General features: G+C 48.6%; 1 pseudogene; it reads right to left on the bottom strand.

Moving 5' to 3' along the window:
• Positions 1–887: 887 nt before the first annotated feature.
• LOC128124198 (leukocyte immunoglobulin-like receptor subfamily B member 3) lies at positions 888–7,986 on the bottom strand (annotated as a pseudogene).
• Positions 7,987–8,277: the final 291 nt, after the last annotated feature.

Here is an 8,277-nt window from a genome sequence, read left to right as displayed (position 1 = left end):
CAACATATACAGATTTTATTCATAGTTATTTCTTAGGTTTTTATTACTTTATTTATTTACTGGATGTGGGTAGCATACCAGAAGTTAAGTGGAAATCGGAGAATCACTCATGAGAGTCAGTGTTTTTCCTTCCACTATGTGTTTTCTGCTGATTAAACATAGGAAATCAGCCTTGGTAGCAAGTGGCTTTACCTACTGAGATATCTTATTGACCCTTGTTTATTTATTTTTTGAGACAGAGTTTCTGTATCTCGTCCTGGCTTTTGTGGAGCTTACTATGTAGTCCAGGTTGGCCTCAGACATTAAAATTATGCAGTCTCTACCTGCTAAGTGCTTAGATGAAAGGCATTGGCCACCAAGCCATCCCTGTTTATTTACTTTAACACAAGGGTTAGTGTGTTCCCACCTGGCCTCTTAGTCCTATTGGATGTAGCTGAAGATTAATTATATTGACCTGATGGTCCTCCTGTCAACACCTCCAAAGTGCTAGGATTTGGGGTGTATACCACCACACTCGGCCTTTGGAGGCTAATGTTTGAAGCATGTCCCAGTCTGGACTCTAGGCTAACATGAAATTCACTAGTTATCACAAGATGGCCACTAAACAAAGGTAATTCTCCTGCCTCAACCTCCCTTGGGTTTGGATTACAGGTCTCTGCAACTGTGTGGGTAAGATTTCCTGTTTCATGGCATTGACGAGTAATGTCATTAAAATTAGAAGTTAATATAAGAAACCCCTTCTATTTATTTTGATTTCAACTGATAATTGAGAAATCCCCTGCTTTATTTCCAAAATATGGAATGTTAGTCAAAGTGCAGACATGTTCCCCAAAACTCCAAGAATCCCTTAGAGGTCTCCATTCAGCATTCTTGCAGGCAGAGGGTCATTACTTTATGTTGTTTTGAATGGTCTCTGGGTTAGTGACTGCCAGGGTAGCATATAGATTGGCTCCTCTGGGACGTCCCCTGCCTGCGAGGAAGGGGGTGCAACTGTCTCCTGTCTGAGTATCACGTCGAAAGGCTGGGCATAGGTCGCATCTGGGGGCTCTTCATAATTTGCAGCCTGGAGTGGGAGAGAGTGAGAGGAGATATCTGTCTTGGGAGAACCTTCCCGGCTAGGGAGGAACAGTCTCACCTGAGTGTCCATCACTCTGTCCTTTTCTGCTTGTTCCCCTTCGGTGTCCAGGACTTCTCTTGACATGACAGAAGGTAAGACAGTTCCTGACCTCCTGAGCCTGGAGGGTTTCACCTTGGCATATATATCACCCAAGGGGCCTGCCTCAGTTGGTCTCTGTAGAACAGAAGTAGTGAGGTACAGATAGTGTATCCCTGTTCCCCTTGGGATCTCCTCTGGTCAGGTCTTCACAGCATGGCCAGACTGAGCTGTTTAGGCTTCCTTCCTACAGCTCCGGCCTCTAATCCTGATACTCTAACCCTTGCTGTCTTGCCTCCAGCCACACAATCCAACTTCTTAAAACTAATGTTTCTGGGGGTGGGGAAGATGGCTAGCTCAGTTGTTAAGATCACTGGCTGCACTTACAGAGCACCCAGGTTCCCACAACCCACATGGTACTCTGCAATCATTTGTGATTCTAGTTCTAGGAATGTGACATGCTTTTCTGACCTCTGCAGCACCAGGGAGACAGGTGGTATGCAGATATGCATGAACGCCAAACACCCATACACACGAAATGAACTACAAATGAAATGGTTCTTCCCAAATCTTTGTCCTGCCGAGTCCCCTGCCTGCAGTTGCTGGCCCCTTAACTGTCTCTGTGATCTTGTCTATGTGGGTTTCCTCCTCAGAAGACACTTTTCAGAGTCCTCCCTTGTACTTCACACTGGACCTCTGTTCCCACATACTCCAGCCACTTCTTCTGCTTGGTTTTCCCAAACACTTGGCACTGCACACACTCTGCATTTATTACCATGTTGATTCATGGTGATGAGGGAGTGTGCTCTGTTCTCTAACTCATATCCATGTAGTGAGCTGGTAAGGAGGGGCTTTCTTGTGAAGCTGTGTCAGTAAATGGGGGAATTGGGGGGATCTGGATTACTTAGTCCTGTGACCTCTGAGTTCCTAGCTGCATATTAACAACCAGACTGATGCTGAGGAGCCAAAGAGGTGACATGAGGGAGGAAGCAGATGGTCCCAGGAAACCAGGAGAGAGAGAGAGGCCAGAGCACACAGGAGGCAGACGGTGCTTGCAGAAGGGAGTGGTCACCTGTGGGGTTGCTGAGGGCTCAGAGAGGAAGAACAAATAAGGACTCCTGGACTAATCTGGGACCTAAGTCCTTAGCACTGCCAATAGAGACAGGGACCTCACCCAACTGTCCAGCTCCACACCATGCTCAGGCTGCATTTTCTCCACTGAAGCATCTGTCATAGAAGAACAAAAGAATGTCTTCAGAGAAGAGTCTAGGGCTATCTCAGACCCCTGGTTTCCTGCATGCCCCAGGTGGGACCAGAGAACAGGGTGTGTTTTGATATCCCTTAGTTGATAGTGTGAAGTTCAAGCCCAATTAGCAAAGACCCCAGAGCCTCTCCACCACCCCTGAAACGCTGAGTCCTCAGACATCTCCCTCCTCAGGACCCTCTTTATCTCACAAAGGTTTTCTTCCTGGGCAACAGCAGCTGGGTTGGATCTGGAGAGACAAGAAGATGTCAGTTGGCAGTGAGGTGTGTCAGTCAGGTTGGGGACGATGTCTCGTGCCATGAGTTACCTATTCTGGGGACCTCTGTTCCTGTTTACTGGCTCTGCAGCTCCTGAAGGAAGTTGCAATTCTGTCTCTTTCTGGGCTGAAAGAGAAAGAAGAGTCTGATCTAGGAGGGTAGTAAGCTCCACTCTCAGGCATATTCCCATGTAAAGAAGGAAAAGAACTTTGTAACACAGGCATGAGTTAGGAAGTGTCCCAGGACATGGTAAAGCTCACAGAACATCTAAAATCCCACAGGTTCTGAGAGCCCGTGTTTTCTGATCTGAGATCTGTCTTTCTAAGCTATTGTTCCCTCATTTGAGGTGTCCCTAGTGCTAGTGTTCTGATTCCATTCTTAGATGGCCCACAGGGGAGCCTACCACCACCGGAGACCCCAGAAACCCACACCCTACTCACCATCCTTCCTGCATTTGCCCTGTTTCCTTTGCCGGAGGAGGAAGATGAGGATGAAGAGGAACAGGAGGAAGGCCACAGATGCTCCAATCAAAGCCTGGAGGTATTTTTCCAAACCTGAGGCATAGGAGACATCATGAGAGAGGATGCTTGCTGCTTATCTGAGCACCCACAGTGTGCCAGGCCCATGCTGGACCTTTGCAAACACCATCTCCCCTCCTCACAATCGTGCCACAGGAATTGTCTGTTTTCCTATCCAGCCAGTTCACCTGCCTGAGATCACCTGACTGGAAGAGGAAGAGCTGGAAGTTGAACACAGGGACTCTGAGGTCCAGCCATGTTCTACACACCAGAGCTGAGGATCACAAGCTGGGAAGGAGGAGCTGGAATGCCCTACCATGGCGTTGTGCCCCACACTTGCACATGTCACCACCACTGTGGGACAGCCCCAATGCAGAATCAGGGTCTGGAGTCCTCCTCTATCAGGAAAGACATCAATACACGAAGCCAGACCAAAGCAGACAGAAACTTAGACATAGGATTCTCACCTTTATAATCAAAGAAACAGCAGCCATCCCAGAAAGGAAGGGCTTGGCCAAGTCAGCATCTCAAGAAACAGCTGTTTCAAGCCTATAACCAGCTATTCCCCATCTGGATCCTACATTCCAACAGAGTATTAAGCATTCTCGAGTGTAACTCCATGCAGATGAGAGGTTTATTCTCAGAGTCATTTTGGTGGATGGGGAGGTGAGTGTCTGGGTTCCCTGCTCTCCACCTCACCCTCCCCCCTCATTCTCCAGGATGAGACTAAACTCTCTCTCTCTCTCTCTCTCTCTCTCTCTCTCTCTCTCTCTCTCTCTCTCTCTCTCTCTCTCTCTCTCCCTCCCTCCCTCCCTCCCTCTCTCTCTCTCTCTCTCTCTCTCTCTCTCTCTCTCTCTCTCTCTCTCTCTCTCTTTCTCTCTCTCTCTTGATGCCACCTTCCAATAGAAATATTCAGCTCTCTGGAGCCTGACTCCATGCAGGTGAGAAGTTGATTCTCAGACTCTTTATGGCAGGATGGGGAGGTGAGTTTCTAGGTCCCCTGCTCTCCACCTCACCCTCTCCCCTCAATCTCTAGGCTGAGACTAATCTTTTCTCTCTGGGTGCCACCTTTTGTAGCCTAAATTAAGTCTTCTGTTTCCGGAGTTTCATTTGGGATTTCTGCTTGACTCAAACACTAAAAAGTTGAAATGAGAGAGAATGAAGACTTCATTGGGGTAAGATCTGTGAGGCAGCCTGGGGATGGAGCATACTCCCTGCACTGAGGTCCCTGATACTTACCAGCTGTTGTCATGGGCCTTGAGGGGGGTGGGCTGGAGGCTCCAATGGGTCCTAGGAAACAGAACAACAAATAGATGATGGTTAGATGCTAACCCAGGAGTCCTAACTCTTCTCACTGTCGCACATCTGTCTTGGAACCTCCCCATGATTCTCATGCTGTCTATCCCTAACCTAGATTGCAATAGAGGATGGAGTGGACATTACTTGAGAGACCATCACTGGCATCCACTTTTCTACTAGGGAAATTGCCTTCTGACTAAACCTTCCTACTGTCTGCCAAGCCAAGAGCTCACTTAAGGCTTGAATTGTGAGTCAGCCTGACAGCTCAGGGCCACCTCACCTGAGACTATTAGCTCCACGGGGGCACTGGCATATGACAACAGGTATGGTGATGAGTTTTGAGAACCATAGCACCTGTAGCTTCCTGAAAGGGCAGAGGTCACAGCACTCATGGAGAATTCTGCCTGGAAGTGCTGATCTTGGACCTTTGATTTTAGTCGCTGGGGTTGATGGACTGCCTCCTCCTTGTACAGAATGAAAGTGTTCACTCTTTCTCTTGACCAACACAGCAGGGTCACATTGTCTCCTGGATGTACTGTTGAGTTAGGCTTCACTGAGAGGAAAGCAGGGAAGAAAAGCTGTCCTAAAGAGAAGAGGAATGATGAGAGGCTGTCTTCATTGTTCTGAGCTGAAACCATACATGGGTATCCCCTAAGTACCAGGGATTCTCTCTCTTTTCTCTGACTGAGCTCCTCTCCTACTGTCCTGTCTCTTCATCAGTTCCTGCATCATTTCTTTGTCCCTTGTCTCAGCCATCTCCTCTTAGGATTCCCATGAAAGTCTATGCAGAGGATGTTACCTGATCAAATCTCCTTGGTTGCTCACCTGAGATCAGAATGTCCAAGGTGTCACTGGAGGCTGACCACTCAGAGGAGAGGTTGTGTGCACCATAGCATCTGTATTGGCCTCCAGTAGAGCTGTTCACAGAGCCCAGTGTGAAGTTGGCCAAGGAGAGACCAGCCTGGGTCCATTTGTGATGATGCTGGGTGAAGTTAGTTGTGCCCACCTTATACAGAACAAATCTATCATAGTTGATGTCAGAGCAACACTGCAATGTGAGACTCTTTCCAGGGTCCAGGATATGGCCTTGGTGACTTAAAAGGGAGGGTTTCTTGGACAGCCCTAGAGGAAAGGTGACAGGCAAAGGACTGAGGAGCAACTTTTTACCAAACTCCTATCAGCTATCTTCCTGCTCTGCACAAGCCACTGCTTCTCTCTAGCTATGGGGCTCTGGCTTAGAAAACAGAATCTTCCTTTAGTCCCTCTCTAACAGCAACTTTCCAGGGGGACAGTGTCCTGCCAAAGACTTAGGCTCTCAACAAGACTGGTCAAGGATGGGGATGGCTCACCTGAGAAGTGTATTTCCAGAGGGTCACTGGGTACTGACCAGACCTGTGGGGTATCCTTGTAGTAGCCATAACATCTGAATGTTCCTCTGTGTACTGGGGTCACAGGACCCATAGAGAACATGGCTTGGTAGTACCCATTATGGCGTATATACTGTGAGTCCAGGGAGCTGGAGAACTTCTCATCTTCCTTGGAGAGAATGAACTTGTCATATGCCCTCAATGAAACACACTGAAGAGTCATGTTTCCTCCTGTGGTTACCACATTGCCAGGCAGGGCTGACAGGATCGGTTTATATCTGTAGATTCCTAGGAGAGAAGGACATAGCCATTTACAAGGGCTCACTCAACCAAAATGTCCTCCAGGGCTAGGCTTTGGAAGGGAATACTTCTGAAAGCAGAGCCTGGTCCCGAGACCCTCACCTGTCACCACCAGTTCCAGAGTGTCACTGCGCTCTGACCAGCCAGCTGAGCTGTAACAGTAACAGCGATATTGTCCCCCATGTTGCCGTGTCACAGAAGGGATGGAGAACTTGGCCTTGTTCTCAGGCTTCTCGGGCGTCTGTGTGCCCCAGGATTCTGGGCTTCCCTCTTTATGCAGAACATATATTTCTGCATCTAGGCTCCCCTGACACCAGAAGGTCACGGCACTCCTGGAGGCAATCACAGAGCCTGGCTCAGCCTTGATGATGGGTTTGTGGAGGTTACCTGCAAGGAAGTAGGAGAGAAGGAGGTGGTTCTGGTTGAAAGTGGCACAGAGAAGGTCCCACGTGTAGATGGCAATTAAGTTGATACAAAGAATCAGAAAGCTCCATGAATATTAAACTCTCTCCTGGACTTCCTGGGTTTTTCTGTCACTCTGCTTGGAATCTGTATCTCTGATCCTTCTGTCTCCCCTGATCTGCATCAATGGACTGAAGAGCCCTGTCTCCTCACATACACCACACACCAAGGCCTCCCTCCACACTTCCATTATTTCAACATCACTCTGTGGAAAGGTTTTGATTCCTTACCTGAGAGCAGGAGCTCCAGGGGATCACTAGGTTCCGACCACACCTGTGGTCTGTTCAGGTCATTGCTGTAGCATTGGAATATCCATCTTTGACTGGAGATCACAGGGCCCACAGAGAATAGAGCCTGGAATTGTCCAGTTGAGGAATTATACCGTGAGTCCAGCACCCAGAAGAGCTTCTGTGGTCCTTCCTTAGTCAGAATGAACCTGTCATATTCCTCCCATGAGTCACATTGGAGGGTGACGTTCCCTCCTTCAGTCACCACAGGGCTGGGCTGGGCTGACAGACTGGGTTTACTGTGTGCTCCTAAGAGAGATGCTAGAATCAGATTAATGTATCAGGCCTCATTATCCTACAGGACTGTGAGGAGTGAGGGCATCCCTGAGAGCAGACTCACTTCTGGAGAGTGAAGCCCAAAGATGACAAAAGTTTTTTCCTCTCACCTGTCACCACAAGCTCCAAGGACTCACTGTACTCAGACCATCCATCACGGGTCCGATAGCGACATTGATATCTCCCTGCGTGGTGCTGCTCAGTTTTTGTGATGGAGAATTCAGCCTTGTTCCCAGACTTTAGGAGAATCTGTGTGAACCGTGTATATTGACTTCCGTCTTTGTAGATAGAGTACTCTTTGGCTCCTGTTGTACCCTCACACAAGAAGGTCACATTAGTCTGTTTGGAGACCACGAGGTCTGGCTGTGCTCTGAGGACAGGCTTAGGGAGGGTCCCTGCAAGGAAAAGAGAAGCTAGGACCCAAGACATCCATTCTCAGATTGAAAGTATCAAACACATCATAGTTCATCCAAACCCAGGATCAGCACAAAGGTCCTGTTTTATCCTCATTGCCCAGGCATGTCTCCTGGGTAATAGAGGTATAACATATCAGGACAGCTGCATACTCACCAGTCAGCATTGTGGTCCCAGGGCACAGAGTCAGTCCTGGAAGATAGATCTCAGTGAGAAGTTTGTCCCTGAAGTTTGAGCAGGTCCTCCCTTCCACAGAACCTCCTGAGACCCTGGGTTTTCCTGATGGGACAGTGCTAGGCTGTGGGACAGGTTCATTCCTAGGTCACTGTATCACCTCCCCATCTTCACAACTCACCCAGGCACAGCAGAGCTCTGAAGGTGAACATCATTACATCTGCTCCTGGAGGCTGCAACTGTGCTCATGGGCAGAGCTACAGAGTCTGCCTAGGGGGACAGGAAACTAGTGTGGCTTCTGGAGGCAGGCACTCCTGATGACATAGTTGTACTTCATTGGTCCGGCAATAAGGGGAGACTTGCTCCTCACACACAAAGTTTTGACTTCCGCAGTGCTGTGTCTAGGCCAGGAGCTAGACCCTCTGCAATCAGCTCTTACATAGAGAACATTCCTACAACCCTGTCAATGTCGGCTGCATTTTCCTCATCACCCTCAGGTCCATACT

This window comes from Peromyscus californicus, unplaced genomic scaffold (assembly GCF_007827085.1).
Source record: "Peromyscus californicus insignis strain IS unplaced genomic scaffold, ASM782708v3 Scaffold_4__1_contigs__length_199733344, whole genome shotgun sequence".
Classification (NCBI taxonomy): domain Eukaryota; kingdom Metazoa; phylum Chordata; class Mammalia; order Rodentia; family Cricetidae; genus Peromyscus; species Peromyscus californicus.
Note: the sequence above shows the minus strand (reverse complement) of the source record. Positions and strands in the feature narration are given on the sequence as shown.